General features: G+C 45.8%; 1 pseudogene; it reads right to left on the bottom strand.

The window, feature by feature from the left end:
- Positions 1–2,912: 2,912 nt before the first annotated feature.
- On the bottom strand, positions 2,913–6,081 carry LOC106739607 (uncharacterized protein K02A2.6-like; annotated as a pseudogene).
- Positions 6,082–18,285: the final 12,204 nt, after the last annotated feature.

Here is an 18,285-nt window from a genome sequence, read left to right on the forward strand (position 1 = left end):
GCATGGGTTTTTTTGACCCCGGGATTTTCTGGGGGGTTTTTTGGACACTCCCATCAAAAAAATCTCCCATGCTGCAAAGCATCAGTGCGGGGAATGCTTGCATGTGCAGTGTGTGGCGCCACAACTGCATGTCTACGCTCATCCGTACATGCCCTTAAATGGTAAATAAAAAGAACGCATACTGTGGGTGCATCTATATGAGACATTTACTGCACAGTTGACTTATTAGCTGTGCAGTAAGTGTTGTGCATCTACACGTGCACCCCTATTAGGCTGGAGTAAGATAATTTACTCTGCAGCAGGATAGTACTGGAAATACAAACGTTAAAAATTCCACGGCAGCGCACATGTACAGGCTGCCCTGGCTGGTTGGGGAGCAAGAGTGCTTCAGTAAGGGGGCTGGCTAGCCCTGCACTGAAGCACCCTCATGGCCCAGCCAGCCCCTCTGCAGCACTTTGAGTCAGGGGCAGCAGCCCTACATTGGCAAGCTGACCACCGGGCCCCCTGCCAGCTGGGGCTGCTCTGCCCTGGCTCAATGTGATGAGATCCTGGGCACACGTGTAAATCCACACCTGGGAGCAATAAACTCTGGTGCAACTAATACCAGAGTTTATTGCAGTGCATTAATATGTATGTGTAGACATGTCCTGTGTGTACTTTTTTTTCTCTTCCCAAATCCCATAACACTTTGAGGAAAAAGAAAAGGGTCTCACTTATGGCTGCTGAATGCCTAGGACTGGCAGTGCTGACTAGGATAACACCAATCAGTTAATCAGGTCACATGACATAGAAATAGAAGCTACGGGGCACATTTGTCATTGCTATAATTGTAAATGCAATCTAAATGAGTTATGTCACTTTATACCAGTAACACCAGGGAACAGATTCTCCAATAATCTATTGTATTATAGCATGTAGGAGTGCTAGTCATAAATCAAGACCCTGTTGAGCTGGGTGTTAGATGGTCCATGCCCCAAACTGGCTATACCTTCATTACCTATAGAAACTCTTACAGTGTACTGCTGAATTTGGAAGTTAGATCCTGACATACATTATGCTTAAGGCATGATTAACTGGTTAATCACATCTTAAGAAATGAATTTATGGCCAGGTCACTAAGTTAATAGTTTAATGAAACTAGGAATAAACTACAAAGTTATTACTCAAAAATATGTGTAATTTTGTGGCTGGTTCCCTATGACACCTTTAAGTGAAAATATGGCCAGTGCTCCCAGCTGGAGGAGCACAATAAGGTACCCCCCATCCCTCTCCTCCCCAGAACAAGGCATCTGGGTCCTAAATCCAGAGCCAACAGAAGTTAGGAAGAACATGATCCTGGGCTCCTCCTGCACAGACAGTTTGGTGTGATGGGATCTGATGCTTGATCCCTCATGCCATGCATGGCAGGAAGCATATATCAGATCCCACTATGCCACCTACTTAACATCTGTCAGTGAGTGGCCTTAGTAGCAGGTAACAAGTAAAAGTCAAAAATAACTATCACAATCTGAAGGAGCAGGGACTTGCAACTATCACTTTAATTTGTTGTTACAATGCGGTGTGTAAAGAATGTCAATAATATGGTCTGGGAGTAATAAACAAAATACATACAGTTGATCTATCTGCAGCAAAGGCAGTAAAACAGTGTGAAATCAAAGACATCCATGATAGAAAAAGCTAAATTGTATGAGGTGATTACCTGATTATGGTATTATTATCATTAATATGCATGTGTAGACATGCCCTGTGTATGCTTTTTTTTCTCTTCCCAAATCCCATAACACTTATAACTGCTGAATGCCTAGGACTGGCAATGCTGACTAGGATAACACCAATCAGTTAATCAGGTCACATGACAGAGAAATAGAAGCTATGCGGCACATTATTATCATTATTATAAAATTATCTTGCACATGTTCATTTTATACCTAAAACTCAATATTCTCTGTGTAGGATAGTATTTGTTAATCATGAAAATCTACCCCAGAATAAAAGTAATGGAGAAGACCACCAGTTTGGGTAACAACAGGCACTCTTTTGTTCTAACTCTAATAAAGTTCGTAATCGCTGCAAGCATATCTACAGCCAGATACTTAGCTGGTTTAAAGTGACATCATGGTGTTATAATGAATCATGCCACTTGAGGTTCTGGTCTTTTCTTAGAGAGTAGTCTAGAGTAGCTGGTAGGGCTCTGAAGTGAAATCCAGTTCTCAGTATGTAAAAACTTCTGTATTTACAACTTTATATTTCGTATGCTTCACTCCTTTAAGGAGACATTTAATAGAATGTGATTCTCTAGTGTTTTTTAATATTGTGCAGATGTTTCTAATACATAGTTTTGGTTGAACAATTAAGCTAGAACTTCAGTCTGGGCCTTTAAAAGAAATGCAAACCCTAGGGACCATCTTTTATGCACCCTTGACAAAAATGTATTTGTACTGGCTTTTGTATTAGAACTATCCAGTTTCCAAATGTTTCAAACTTGGGATTCTCAACAAGCTAAAACTAAAAGGTGATGCTCCAAATGAAATCAGCATGATCTCTGCATTGTAGTATGTGCCTAAGTGGGAATCTTAGTGTATGATTCTGAGACCTGATTTGAAAGAACATGATCGTGTGAACAAGTGCATGGGCATTTATAAAGAATTATAACTAGCCGGCTGCAGAACCCAGCAGTGAGTGGGGAGAAAGAGATTAGCCAAACCTGGCACAGGGAAACAGGAAACAAATATGTTGTGAGTTCAGCAGCAACACTCTGGACACTGCTGTGTTGAACTCAGAGTTATTTATTATTATAACTCTCTAGAATCATATCCCAGGTGGATCTTAACAATTGCATCAGTAGATGTATGCAGATCTTATACCTGCTTTGCCTCTGACTTGACCCAGTCCAGTCCTGTGGAGAGAGAAGAACCAAGAAAGCCCCTTGGGCCTTACAGGGACAATGCAAGGAAAACAAAATAAGACATGACACACCTTTCCCCTAGACAGAATAGTCAGCCAACCATTTGGGAGGACTCCGCTTCTGCTGTTGTCTTCCCATAGAGCCGGACTCAGGCTGACAGTGCCATCATCTGATGAACCCCTCACTATCTGGAGACTCAACAGCGATACTTCCTTCTGACTGTGATGGCAAAGGGTTTGCATTGGTGGAAACAGGTAGGTACTTCCCGAATGAATCCATGTCCGTCGGTGGTGGATTGGTGCTTAGAGATTGCTGGGGTGTGGGATTATCAGTAGGAGAACGCCCACGCAGCTGGTCCACATGACATCTCCAAACTTGTCCGTCGTTGGCCTGGACTGTATATGATACGGGTCCTGTGGCGCTTACAGTTTTAGTTTGAATGCACTGTGGGTCTGTCCCATAGTCCTGAGCAAACACAGTCTCTTGTGGAACAAAAAAATGTAAGGTATCAGATGCCAATGCGGAGTCCAACTCCTTTTCTTTCGTAAACTGCATGTCTCTCACAAGGTGTGGGTTAACACGGTCAAGGCATGTCTTGAAACGACAACCCTATAAGAAGCTCTGATGGGCTGGACCCTCTTGTAGGGCAAGGAATTACATGTTGAGCAAACAGAAATCTGGCCAGTCTGGTAAGCCAGTCTTCTACAACAGTCCTTTTCAGTGCATCTTTTGTAGTCTGCACTATTTGCTCAGCTTGCCCGTTGGCCTGTGGCCTGTGAGGTGCAATGGTAATAGTTCGAATGAGATTGCAACTGGCAAAATCTTGGAACTCTACTGAGGTGAGTCCACTGCCATTATCAGAAATGAGTGTTGGGCATCCCATGGGTTGCAAACAGCTGACAGAGAGCTATTATAGTGGCAGCTTAAAGTAAGAGTTGAGATAGCAATTGCTTCAAGCTATTTTGAGTACGAGTCAACAACAATTAAGAACTTACTTTGAAAAGGACCCACAAAATCAATGTGGATGCGTGACCAGAGTTCCTTTGTCATTTTCCAAGGAAATTCTGGTGCCTTTGGTGGATTATGGCAGGTTGCTTGACAAATACTGCACTCCCTCACAACCCTTTCTATGTCATTGTCCATACCTGGCCACCATACATAACTTCTAGCCAGTGCTGTCATCCTCACAATGCCTGGGTGTGCTGCGTGCAGTGTTGTCAGTATGATTTGGCATCCTGCTTCTGGAATTACGACACAATTGCCACACAGGAGGCAGCCTTGTGGGCAGACAGCTTATGCTGACGTGATGAAAATGGCTTGAATTCCTCAGTCAATTTGTTTTGAGGCCAGCCCCTCCACACTTAGTTGAGGACATGGGTAAGGATAGGGTCTTTTGCAGTCATCCTTGCTAGCTGATTAGCTTGAAGAGGGGCTTCTGGCATGGATTCCAGCCTGAGGACTTCTGCTGGTGGAGGAGTAGCATAATCAGGTATTTGTAGTGGTAGGCGGCTCAATGCATCAGCATTTGCAATCATTTTCCCAGGTTTGTACATGAGTGTATAGTCATATGCGTTTAGCATGATGCTCCAGCATTGCATACGGGAAGACAAAATAGGAGGAGTTGGTTTGTCCATAGTAAAAATTCCAAGAAGGGGTTTGTGGTCCGTTCAGAATTTGAATTTGCGGCCATAAACGTAATTGTGAATTTTTTTAAACTCCTGCAACAATTGCTAATGCTTCTTTATCAATCCGTGTGTAATTCCTCTCTCTTGAAGTCATTGTTCTTGTGTAAAAAGCAATGGGTGTGTCCATGCCATTGGGCAATGTGTCACTGAGGACAGTGCCAACACCAAACGGTGAGGCATCACAAGTAATGGACAGTGACTTCTGCTCATCATAGTGAAGAAGGGCAGGGTCTGATGTCAGCAACTTCTTGATGCCCTGGAAGGCTTCATTGTGCTTCCACTGAGCTCCTTTATCCAATAAGCAATGAAGGGGCTCTGTTATGGTGGCTCTGTCTTTCAAGAAGATGTGATAAAACTTGAGAAGTCCTAAGAATGCTTGAAGATCCTGTCTGCATTTTGATATAGGGGCATCATGTATTGCTTTTACTTTGTCTTCAACTGGGTGAATGCCAGAAGCATCAATTTCATATCCCAGAAAGTTGATACTGGAAACTCCCAGTTGACATTTCTCTCTTTATACTCTGCTTTATCAAATATTTGTAAAACTTCTGAGTCTCTCAGTGAGTTTCTCTCTAGACAGCCCCATGATCAACACATCATCAAAGTATGGAACAAACCCAGGAATTCCTGCTAGCATTTTCTCCATGAACCGCTGGAAAATTCCTGGTGCCACAGAAATCCTGAAGTGGAGGCACTTGACAACGAACCACTGCCCCATGTGTAATTATTGTTTGGGCCTCAGCAGCCTTGTCATCCACTATCAATTGCTGATAGGCTTGAGCAAAGTCGAGTTTGACAAAAACCTTCCCTTCTGCAAGAACAGACAGTAACTGGTTAATGGCAGTCACTGGGTGTGGGTCCTGCTTAAATGCTTTATTAACAGTGCACTTGTAATCCCCACAGATGTGAATACTGCCGTTAGGTTTTAAAACAGGAACAATTGGTGTGGCCCAGCTTGCATGTACGATTGGCTTGAGGACCCCTTGCACAATAAGCCAATCTAATTCTGCATCAATTTTCAGCTGCAGCGTGAAAGGTACATGCTGAGCCTTCATAAAGATAGGGGCTATCGCAGGATCTATTTGAAACATCACAGCTGAACCAGAGTAGGTTCCTAATTCCTTGGAGAATACCTGGGGAAACTCCCTTGCAAGCCTTTCCAGACTTTCTGTGCAGAGACTGTGTATGCTTGAATACTGATTCCCAATGATGAGAACCAATTTCTCCCCAGAAGACTTTTGCGGGAACCCTTAGTGACAATGAGGCATAGATGCTGTCTAACAGGTCCATACTCAACATCTACACGCAGCTACCCAAAGTTTACACAATCTGTCCATTGTAGTCATGCAGGCGACACTCTGGTTTCAATAATTTGGGGAGAAGGTGCTGAAACAACTGGAAGAATGTGTTTTCATTTATAAGGGATACTCCCAAACCTGAGTCCACTTCCATTTTGCACTTCTTTCCATTTATTACTACAGTTGCAATCATCTCAGAACCTTGAGTTTTGACAACACCAACATTTTGAATCAAATATAGTTTTTGTACCTCACGTTCTGGGGAGAACTCTAATCTGTGAGTGGTTTGGGAGTGAATACATTTGCCACAGTCTTTTTGTCTCCCAGAACTGGCCTTCGAATGGCAAACCCTCTCTATGTGGCCCTTCTTCTTGCAGGGATGACACTCCGCATTCCTAAACCTGCACTCCCTTTGTCTATGTTGGCTGCCACAACTCAAACATGTCTGTGGATTAATTGGCTTATGTGGTGCTGTTGGTGAGAGTATAATCCTCTGAATTTGCTGGTGATAATCTGATTCTTGAACTTTTTGGAGTAAGAGAGGAACCAGTAATGCCTCTGGCAGAGAAAATGAAGTCCTGAGTGCTACAAAACTTCCACAAAGCAAACTGAACCCTGCAGTGCTGAACACGAGGGGTTTGGCCTTGAAGGGACAATACAAGGAAAACACAGTAAGACACAACAGAAACCCAACCAGCTGACCAGGCAGGAGTGGTTGACTGGGATATAAACTCGCCTCTGAGGATGGCCCTCACAATGAAGAGAAATGGAGGCCTTCAAGGAAACAAGAGTGAGTACAGGCCTGGCCAGGAGAGCAGCCAGAGAAACCTTTGTTGGCAGAGAATGAGGGAGCAAGTACACCGGAAGTACTAAGGACTGTTTTTCTGATGCCTTGGCACAGCCCTGGGAGGGAGGGTATATGGAGCTGAGGACTGTTCATGTTAATCCCAGAGGAGCCCTAGGGGATTGAGTACACCCAAGAAGACTGAGGACTGTTGGTGTTGGCCCAGGAAGGAGGAGTGGTGTGGGCCCTGGGGAGTGGGTGTACCCCGAAAACCAAGGACTGTTTATGAGAGCCCGATATGAGTCTGCTTTTCACTCCTTTTTCTTTTTTTTTTCTCTCTGCTTACTTTGGTGGTAACACCCAGTGGACTGGAGAAGCTGTGAGGGAAGGCTGCAGAGCAGAGTACCCTGCATCCTGAGATTTTTTTTTCTCTGTAGTTTTTTCTGTTTCCTTTCTTCTATTTCTTTTGTTGGTTATATGCGGGCCGGGTCAGGCCCCGGGCCCTTTTCGTCGCTCCGCACGCGGGCTGTGGCCGGCAGCCCGGGCAGGCCCGGTTGGAGAGGGAGGTCGCCGAGCTAGAATTAGGCACAGACACGTAACGGTTGATTTTAAGATTGTTTACTTACACCGAGATGGTCGCGGTGCAGGCTGAGAACTTGCTTGAGTGCGGTTACAACAGAAAACACGAACACACGTGGAGTTTGCTAGGCTCCACGCAGACAGAACTCCGGATGTCCAGGACAAGCGCGCATAAAACTCATCGATACGTCTTATAGTAGGCTCCGTTCGAAGACGGGAATAGGTGGGGGGTGGATCAGGCCGCCAAACTCCTCTGAGCAACACACAGGGTTTCTATTACCCTGCCACGCACACCCAGAGTCCCCACAAGATGGATGCAGAGTCCTCTTCGGCTTGGGCAGAAACTGCTCAAGCCTCTTATACGGCTAGCAGGCCAATCGCTAACCGCCACGTGTGAATAATTTAGAACTAGCCAATTGCGGGGCACGAATTTGCATACGATGAGCAGGAACTCTTTGCACCGTGCATTTCTGTGTTGCAAAGGGAAATGCACCCTGAAAAGACAGCTGCAAAGTGGTGGGAACACTCCTTTGCACGTGGGTTCTCTGCACAGCAGAACTCCTCCGTGCAATGAAGCTGTATACCCACAGGGATAATTCGAGTGCCAAAGCACACACAAAAAAATCAGACCTTTGGGTCATGACAGGTTACAGAGTAGGAAACTGGCAAAAGCCCCCTCTTTTTTAGGTGGGAGGCCTGGGAGAGGGTCAGGACCCTGATTAAATTAAGGTGGAGAAGGGGTGAGAGAAAGAGAAGGGCAAATTCCAGCATTGCCCAGTCAGACCCAAGTAAGGGCAATTAAGGGGACACAGGATGCCTATGGCCAAGACTTCAGTTACATAGAAGTTCAGGTGACCATATTATTTTTAAGGAAATTCAGGACACTGTTTCCCTCCCTTCCCCCCCCTCTTCCCCCCTCCCCGCCCCGGGTCTCATCCTCTCCCCCAAGTCAATGGCGTTGCTGCAGGCAGAGGAAGGTAGACAGGGGCACAGGGCTCAGTCCAGCATGGAGATGGAGCATCATGGTGCTCCAAGCAGGTGGGCAGGCAGGCACTGCCCACCTACCTGGCACACCATGCCACTCTGCCTCCCTGCCAAAGTGTGCCCCCCATTCCCCTGTGATTTTGGGACTTCAGTTTAGAAGTCCCAAAATTAATTTTCACCAATCAGCCAGGTCTGGCAGGTGAAATCCTGGGCTTTTCCTGGCCGAACCAGGATATATGGTCACCCTACCTAAAGGCAGCCTCCGGAAATAACAGCTCAGTTATAACACCAAGATGTGGCAGGCAAGAGAGGAAGGAGCCAGATTAGGGAGCTGGAGTAGGCAGCCATGTTGAGCCCAGCCACCATCAGGGACCCATATGTCCGTGGAGGGATATCCTATTACAAACATTGTTTGGGAACTTTCCACTAGCAGTAGGTCTGGGAAGGAGGATTCCCAATGACGCAAGGGCTACAATCAATATGGAAGCCACTGAGTACTGCAGCACTTGGCTCAGCAACACAAATAAATGCTGAAATGTCAGAATATGCTGGCCCAGGTAGTCCAAGGGCAGCAAAGATGGAAGAGATGGTCCACCACCATGTCCAGCAGGTGGAAGAGCAAAAGACTATTTTTGCATGGTAAAAAGTTCTGGTTGAGCAGTTGGCATAGGTGGCACAACAGCAACAGAAGGGCAGAGAAACTGCAAGAATTTACCCTGAAGAAGATGACATAGGAGGACAACCCTGAAGATTTTATGGAAATTTTTGAGAGGATGGCACAAGCAGCTGTTTGGAACAGGACCATATGGACTACCTGGCTGGTACTTCTATTGATTAGGGAAGCCCAAGTTGCATTCCAAGCACTCACAAGAGAAGAGGCCTATGACTATAAGATGGTGAAGGAGGCCATTTTAGAATGCCTGGCCATTGCAGAACAGCATGATTGCCAGAGGTTCAGAAGTAAGAAGGCCAAGGATGCCTTAACGCCCAGCAACTGGTGCAGCCTCTCTGAAATGCAGCACACAAGTGGCTGTGCCTGGGGAGGAGAACAAAAGAGGACAAGATAGAACAGGTCATATACAATTCCTATGGGACTTAGAACTGAAAGCCCAGAGCTGCGTACATTAGAATAACCTGGCCACATTATGGCCCTGGCCAAGTTGGCCAAGGCCTTTACCACAGCTGAAAAACTAGCCCAGAGAGGAAAAGGGAATCCAGAGTGAAGGAGGTAGGGAATGCTGGCCTAGGGAACAGGAAAGGGGCCCCAAGTAGAGGATAAGAAGGGAAGAAAAATGTCAGACTAGTGTTACAGGTGTAAAAGGTTGGGGCATTTTGCAAGATTCTGCCCTCAGCTGGGAAGAGACCGGCAACCAGTACAAGAAGATACAAGGCCTAGAGAGCCTGGAGTTGGGGGAGCTCTGGAAGAGGAGCAGATGGACTGTAGCTATGGTGAGAAATAGAAGGGTGGGGGGCAGGGAGTGACCCCAGACACCCCCAACCTGTGATAGAAATTGAAACAGCTGGGCAGAAAACAGCTGCTGTTAAAGACTCAGTCTGTGCCCAAGCCATGGTTAGCAAGGAGTGGATACCCCAGGGTAAGGGAAAAATAATAGAATGATGACCCTTCTTTTGCCTAAACAGTGAGACCTGCTACTACAAGTGAATGTGGGTCATGATGCACATGCTGGGGCAGACCTATGTGATGCCAGCCTGTCTATTGTCAGTGCTGTCATGCCCGGTGCTACTGTGGCATGACTGGTTTTGGTTCTAAGGGGTATTGCAGGCTAGTTGCACGTGGTCCTGAGAAGAATAGATGCAGATGGGACCGGCCAAGGAGTTAGCCAGACACAAGACTGCAGAGTCCCATGCACAAGCCCTGGACAAACTCCTGGACACTGAGGAAATCACTGACTGTAGCTAGTTCAGTGTGGAGTGATTGCAGGAGGAAGGATGAGGAGCTAGTCTGCTGTGATGATGTGGTTCTGTGCCCAGAATTCCTGAACACGATGGTTCACTTCAAAGTTGAGAACAATTTGTTGTATAAAATTGAATGAGGGAAAGTGGATGGGGAAGAGATAGAGCAACTCTTAGTCCCTAAGTTGTACAGAAGGGCCCTATTAAAAGCAGCACATGAACTCCCCATGGCGGGGCACCTGGGGAGGGGCAAGGCAGAAGCTAAGCTGCTAGAAAGGGTCTACTGGCTGGGGATGCACAGGGAAGTAGCAGACTACTGTTCATCATGCACAGCCTGTCTGTTGGTAGACCTGGGAAAGCCAAAGCTCCGGTAGTGCCCCTTTGACTGATTCACAGGCAAAGTGTAAATGCAGACAGTGGGGGTCACAACTCTGCACCAGCACTGCAGTGGGGGTGGAGGCCATTAAAGGTATGTATTTAGAAAGCTGAATATTAGAGTATGGATAAACCCAGCAGATTTTTCTGGAGCAGGAAAGAATTGCAATGATAAGCACTGCTGATCGGGAGCCAACTAAATCCTGTCTATATTTAGTGTACAGTAGCTAGTGTATTACTTATATCCTCTAGTATCTATAACAGAGCAAATGGTGCATACAGTAAGGGTTGCATCTGGTTTCATAGTCCTTACCAAACATATCACTGCAGTAATGTAACACATCACATGCCAAATATCCTTAGTATGCTAGTAAAGAATAACCTGGGTGTAAAGCCCGATGCACTTGTGGCTGACCCCAGCAACTTCTCCATCATGTACAACAAATCAAATGGGTTAAACATGCTTTTAGGTAAATCTGGTAAACTGCTTCCTCGTCCCCAAAGAAAGAAAGATCTCTTGGAAATAGTGGCCATGGGGCTACGTAACCTTTGGAGCACCTCAGTTAGAATTCTAAGGGCAGGAGTTCTGTATTTAACTTGACAAAAGAACATTGATGCTGAAACCAGAACAGTAGTCATGATTTTAGAATCAGAGTTGTAAATATTTTTTGTTTCCCTGCACCTACCACCATTCTGTTTCTGAATAGTAGAATCTTCAATGTCACCATTAAATGGTGTCTTTTTTTTTTACTCATCACTCATTAAAATATTAGCAAAACTATATCTAATTCACTACATTAAATCAGATCATTCCTAATGGTCACTATGGCTAGGAACAGACGTTACACATAAATCAGTTTAAGTGATCAGAAATGGGTTTAAACCTGTAACAGAACAGATGTTCAGTGCACATAAACCGGTTTTAAAATGGCTGAAACCTGTTTGAGATAAACCTGGTTGAATGTAGTATCAGACTTCACTGATTTGGGTCAAACCAGTTTATGCAATGTCTGTCCCAGACCCTTTGCTAGTTTAAGCTAAATCAGACACCCCCAGCATCCCGGCATGCTCTCTGGGTTGGCCAGGGCTCTCTGCTCCACAGCAGGACTGGCCCCTCCCCTCTGCTCCCTGGCTGGAACTCCAGCAGAGACTTGCAGGCACAACAGGATCTGTTCACTTCCCTGTGCTCCCTTCCCCCTCCACTCTACACCACAACTCACTGCTTAAGCAGAGATCCCTTCCCTCCTCTTTCCCACAGCACAGACTATAGCTACCATGTGGTATGCTAGCTAATGCTGTGTAAGGCAGATAGGACAGTGTCCATTTAGGGATTTTTGGGGGTAAACAACAGCTCAGATGGTAATGCCCCTGCATTCCTTCCATTGGAAAAAGCTGTTTAAGAAGAGCTTGTAATGATCAAGGCTTTGTTTTCTGATGCCGTGTTAAATGCTGATAACAGAGCTGATAAATGCTGTGTTATCAAGGGCAGGGGGTGAGACTCCTCCTTATTCACAGTGTCTTGCCGGGGCCTGGCCATGCCCCCCTCAGCTCAGTCCTATGGAAGGGAAGGGAGGGCTACTCTAATGCCTCCCCAGGTTCTAGCTTGAGCCACTGCAGGTATGTGCCTGCATTTCTAGGATGTCTGAGCAGGTACAAAGTGATTTAGCCTAGCCGTGTTAGACTAACCTGCAAAGATTGAATCAATTCAGGCTCAGGCTTTTTGAATGTCTATCCCTAGCCTATATGTAAGGCTCCAGGTTTTCCTAGTAGCAATAGCTTCAATAGAGCTAAGAATAGGGGCCAGATTTCAACCAAGATTTGTCAGGTTTTCTAGTAGTAGGAAATGCAGTGTAGAATGATACTATGGAGAAGTACCACTCTTACTCTAGCAAAGATGTTGAATCTCGGACACAATGGAATACTTCAAATGTTTGGCTTTGAGGTCCATGTGTGCATCAGCCAACTCATATCAGATTAATAACCAGTTAGCAGGAATCAGAGGAAGGAATAAGGGGAAAGCAAGTGCAAATGGAAAATATGCAGCCAACTCATCAACTTCCAAATATGCCATATACTTCCATTCAGTTTCCACCTGGAAGAAAGAACTTACCATAATGAAATTAGTATTTGAATACTTAATTTATTGTGGCTTGTAAGTTAGAAAAACCTGAGATTCTTTTATTGTCATGATTATTTAATGTTATGAATTGCCTTAATGGGCATAATGTATATTCCTGACATTGTTATATTTTTAAATTATGGTAAAAATAGACTGTGTTTACATCCAATATCAGAATTAGTTCAAGTTTAAATTCATTCTTAGAGAATCTCCCTCAGAGTACAAACTTAAGAAATGGAAGGATCTTTAAAAAGAGAAAAGTCATAAAAAGAAAAATCATAAAGACCTGAGGACTAGACCAGAAAGTAAATAAATTAGTAGCCTGGTCTAATCTAGGCATTCAGTAACCTCACTCTTACCCACTGCTTTGTAATATAGAAGTGGAGTGCATTTGTGGAACTTTATTTTAAATAAGGAAATATACTTTACCTTGTAAACCTGGAGTGCAAGGGTGGGGGAAGGGGGAGGGAGTGGAGGAAGCCTTTTCCCATAACATATTAGTACTTGCAAAAATCCCTACATGGCTACTTAGCTAATAAGAGCCTGACACTGATTGCAGCACCAGCTGCAGCAGTGTGATTGGCCTCCACTGTAGCATGGAACTATTTTTGCGCCCCCTGACAAAGACAGAACCAGGGCTGATTGCCCCCATCTTGCTCCCCCTCCCCCTCCCCCTCCCCTCAATTGCACTACTGGAGTAGGCCATTCACACTGAGCAACCCTGAAGGCAAAAATAGTTTTGTGACCCCTCACAGAGGTGCATGAAATAGCTGCTGCTGTGTTCAAGACTTTGAAACAGCACTCTGAATCCAGATGATCTGACTCATAAAAGTATTACTTGCTGCTTTTGGCAGGCCCATTTAGGCAGTGGGGTCCCTTTTGCTAGACACTGTGTACACACACCTGTGTAAGTATAAATAGCATATAAAGATGGTCCCCACTTCAAAAAAATGTCAACCTAAGTATGTCACAGTTACTTGCAAGAAATATTAGTACATGTAATGTGAGGTTTGTTAAAACCTTGGATAAACACAATTATTCTGTCATTACTGAAGATCAGAGATACAACGAGTATCTGACTTGTAAGTTATGGATAAATGTTTTAACCATATATTTCATTATTAATAACTAGTTAAAATTATCAGCTGCTAAAAGTAATGTTCATTACTTTAAAAAACAAGATCATGTAGTATAGGATATATTACTATCCAATGCAGGGTGATGAAGGCAAGCAGCAAGGCAGAGGTCCTCGACTTCAGGAGGGCCAAATTTTGTAAGCTAAGAAGGTTAGTAGAAGAGGCATTGGGGTCTTGGCGCTTCAGTGAGATAGGAATCCAAGATGGGTTGCTGTTCCTCAAGGAAACAATCCTCTGAGCTCTAAGGGAGTCAGTCTCAATGCATACCAAGGGGGCCAGGAGTGCTAAGAAGCCCCCATGGCTCGGGAAGGGCATCCAGGGATTCCTGAGGGCAAAAAAGGAGAGCGTACAAACAGTGGAAGCAAGGGGCTATCACCAAGGAGGATTACATCTCTGTTGCTTGGGACTGCAGGGAGGCTGTTAGGAAGGCAAAGGCAGAGATGGAGCTAGGGCTAGCAACCAGAATTATGGATAATTAAAAGTCCTTTTTCAAATACATAGGAAGTAAGAAGGCGGCACTGGGTAATGTGGGGCCCCTACAGGACAGACTTGGCAACCTGGTGATTGCGGCAAATGAAAAAGCTGTCCACTTTAATGAATTCTTTGCCTCCATATTCCTGAACAGGGACCAGGACATTTCCCCCACTAGAATTACGGACGGACCCAAGGGAGGCACTGCCATGCCTAGGGTCAGGGATGACCTAGTTAGGGAACTTTTGGATGTGTTTAAATCAGTAGGTCCAGATGCTCTTCACTCGAGGGTGCTGAGGGAATTGGCAGGCATCACAGCAGGGCCCCTGGCATGGCTCTATGAGCATTCATGGGGCACTGGCCAGGTACCAGAGGATTGGATAAGGGCCAATGTGGTCCCCATTTACAAGAGGGGGCAAAAGGAGGACCCCGGCATTTATAGGCCTGTCAGTCTTACCTCGGTCCTTGGGAAGACCTTTGATAATCAAGGAGCACATCTGCAAGGGCCCAGCAGGGGAGGTAATGCTCAGGGGCAACCAACATGGGTTCACTGAGGGCAGGTCCTGCCTGACTAACCTGGTTTCTTTTTATGATCAGGTCACAAAGTCCCTGGACAAGGGTGTCGGGGTAGATGGCATCTTCCTGGACTTTAAGAAGGCATTTGACACAGTTTCCCAACACATTTTCTTAAAAAAACTTGGTGACTGTGGCATTGATGCCTACACAATCAGATGGGTGGCAAATTGGCTAGATGGTCACACCCAGAGAGTGGTGGTGGACAGGTCATTTTTGACCTGGAGAGATGTGGGCAGTAGAGTCCCCCAGGGCTCAGCCCTGGGGCCTGTACTGTTCAACATCTTTACCAGCGATCTGGATGTGGGTGTGGAATGCATACTGTCCAAATTTGCTGATGACACCAAGTTGTGGGGTGAGGTGGGCATGCTGGAGGGGAGGGATAGAATCCAGCTAGATCTAGACAAATTGCAGAGGTGGGTGGATGAGAATAGGATGGAATTCAACACAGACAAGTGCAAGGTGCTGCATGTAGGCAGAAGGAACCAGCAACACACTTATAAGCTGGGGAAAAACTCTTCTTGTCAACATGGTGGCAGAAAGAGATCTTGGAGTCATTGTTGACTCCAGAATGAACATGAGGCGCCAATGCGATGAAGCGGTCAGTAAGGCTAAGTGCACCTTCTTGTGCATTTACAGCTGCATCACAAGTAGGTCCAGGGAGGTGATCCTCCCCCTCTATGCGGCATTGGTCAGGCCACAGTTGGAGTACTGCATCCAGTTCTGGGCACCACACTTCAAGAGGGATGTGGCTAGCACTGAGAGGGTCCAGAAAAGGGCCATTGGCATGGTCCAGGGGCAGCAGGGCAGGCCCTAAGAAGAGAGGCTAAAGGGCCTGAACCTATTCAGCCTCCACAAGAGAAGGCTGAGAGGGGATCTGGTTGCCATTTATAAACTTACCGGGGGGACCAGTGAGAATTGGGGGGGGGCTCTGTTCCTCCGGGCACCACCCAAGGTTACTAGGAATAACGGCCACAAATTATTAGAGAGAAGGTTCAGGCTGGACATCAGGAGACATTACTTTACAGTTGGGGCTGCCAGGCTCTGGAATGGGCTTCCAAGGGAGGTGGTGCTCTCTCCTACCTTGGGGGTCTTCAAGAGGAGGCTGGACAGATATTTGGCTGGAGCAATATGACCCCAGCATCCATTCCTGCCTCGGGCAGGGTGTCGAACCTGATGAGTTGTTTAGGTCCCTTCAGACCCTAAGTACTATGATACTATGATAGGATGCGTCTTTCCTAATACCGCTGTATGGTTTTGTCTCTTTTTAAACAAGTTCTAGGACAGTTATTTGAGGGAAATGAATTTGAGACATTAACCCCTCCCCCCAAACTTAAAAACGCTTATGATAACCAGCTGATTTGGGGGTGAGGGGCGTAGATTATGCTGCCCCCTCCATCCTTGCAGGTCCTGTCATATGGGGGAATGAGTGATGCTTAATAGTGCAGGGGTACAGGATATGAGTGCCTGCATGCTTTCATGTCCATCACATGTACTTGTTCCTCCTCTTTCCCATAGAAGGGAGATGTTCTGGATGGAGAGACTACTCTGACCTAATGATATACTTTACCATCTTACTTGAAAAGTCTTAAAATCTTTTATCTGGAACTATTTTTTTCTGTATCCCCTTGAGTGCAACCAAAGGACAGCCTATCCACGTTTAGGAGTCTTGCACTCAGCAAAACTTCCTTGATGTTTTTGTGTCACTGCCCAATTGCCCTGCCTTGTCAATCAAACCTACTAAAGCTAATGGTTTCCTAGCAGGGGACAGGGATGGTATGAAATGCCAAATGGGGCATTCCACAGGGAACTTCTGAACTGCATTTGTCCTCTGCAGATGCAGAGATGAGCGGGCCTAAAGAAGTTGTCTGAGACAGCAGCTGCAGAGGCTATTTTTTTAATGGAATAGTACTTGGCTGTTTTTAGTATCAAGTTTCTAAGCATCTTCCAACTCCAACTGACTAAGTAACCAAACTATTTTTTAAATGACATCTCAGACAGACTAAACAGTATTTATATCTTTAATGTAGGCAAAATATGAGGTGCATATGGCTTACAGTGGTCATACTTCATACTTACATGTTGCTATAGTTGGTTGAGTAGGTGACTGTCACTGTGACAGGCTGCATGGTGAGCCTGACACTTTAAAAGGAGAGGCAGCCTGGAAAGCACCCTGCAGGTGTAGCAGGGAGCTGATTACTGAGTCTCTTCTCCAGGAGGGGGCTGGGCTTAACCAGGAGATAAGCCCAGATCCCAACCTGGTCAGGCAGTCCAACCCTGAGCACCAAGAGGCGAGGAGCTTCTGGCAGCAGGGCTGCATCAGAGCTTTGGAGAACAAAGCAAAAGGGGGTAAGCAGAGAACTCAGGAACAGGGCATGGAGGGACTTGGAAGCGATAGGCCAGGGAGAACTGGGCCTTGGAACAGACAGGCATGGGGAGGCCAGGCCTTGGAAGCAGTAGACCTGGGGATAGGGGCCAGTGGCCTGTAGTCCAGAGATGGGTTGATGGAGTAGAGAGACAGAACAACAAGGAGTGATAACATTTGGGAGGCATGGGACATGGTGTAGGCATGGAATGGGGCCACACAATTAGCCCTTAAGGCAAGTGACCACAAACACCTGGTGATCTTGAGAGAGGGACAGCAGATTGGAAAGTCTTGTGGCAGCCTCCTTTATATAAATAACAAAACATCAAGGCTTGGCAGGAAGGATGAAGGGGCAGCTGCCCAGAGAGAGCAAGGGATGATGGGACTCCAGGGGCTTCACAGCCCCTCCTGGAGTTGGTATCTGTTACAGTCACAGAAACTTAATTTTCTTAAGTTATGTGATTAGTTTCCTAACAATTCCATGGATCTTTATGCTAGAGGAATGTCATTTTATGAAAAGGAGAAGCAGCAAATTTCATGGCGAAAAGTAGGCAGAGTCTAAGGGATGATACAAAAGTAAGTATTGTGGTGTGACAGGACCCCGAGTCAGCCAAGGCAATGAGGGTACAAACTCCCTGGGAGGTGAGATATCCAATTAAAGGACAGCTAAAATTAGACATAACCCTTTCCCCCAGCTTTTAATAATTGGGGAACAGCACTACAACATAACTGGGGAACATAAAAAATAAGGTTTAAACATCCTATCTCCTGACACTTTTTCACTCACATGCTTGGCCAGTGCTCACTTCTTAGTCCCCAGCTGGTTCCAGTTGCAGGCAGGAATCATCACTGCCTCTGTAGTGAACTCCCCCCTCGTTCCCAAAGGTTTCAGCTTCTTTGCTGGTGCTTGATAGGTTGTCTCTGTCCCACTGCTCCAGCCTTTCTAGCTGCAGTCCCCATGTGGCAAACTCCTTCCAACTCCACTCTGGAACTTTACACCAGCAGGTTTCAGTGGACTCCTGCAGTCTACAATTTGGCAGGCACACACATGCATGTGCACTCCCTAATTTTCCTCTTTTATAACTCCTTTCCCAGCT

The sequence above is a fragment of the Alligator mississippiensis genome, chromosome 2 (assembly GCF_030867095.1).
Source record: "Alligator mississippiensis isolate rAllMis1 chromosome 2, rAllMis1, whole genome shotgun sequence".
In the NCBI taxonomy this organism is placed as follows: domain Eukaryota; kingdom Metazoa; phylum Chordata; order Crocodylia; family Alligatoridae; genus Alligator; species Alligator mississippiensis.